Genomic DNA, 248 nt, shown 5'->3' with positions numbered 1-248 from the left:
AAGCATTTTTCTTTTTCATTTTTCAAATCCGAGTCCCCTAACGTAGAGCTGTACAAAAATATCTTATAATCTTTCAAATGGATGCACATGCTGATTAGGCACAAGAGCCACCCAACCTACTTGATTACGGTCTACATAGACGCATTCATGCTAAATTAGCAGAGGAATCATGACATAGACTCATTTTTCATTTTTCAATTTTTATTTTATTAATTTTTTATTATAAGATAACAAGTATATACATGTCT

This window comes from Dioscorea cayenensis, chromosome 3 (assembly GCF_009730915.1).
Source record: "Dioscorea cayenensis subsp. rotundata cultivar TDr96_F1 chromosome 3, TDr96_F1_v2_PseudoChromosome.rev07_lg8_w22 25.fasta, whole genome shotgun sequence".
NCBI lineage: Eukaryota > Viridiplantae > Streptophyta > Magnoliopsida > Dioscoreales > Dioscoreaceae > Dioscorea > Dioscorea cayenensis.
The sequence above is the reverse complement of the archived record's forward strand: the minus strand, read 5'-3'. Positions refer to the sequence as shown.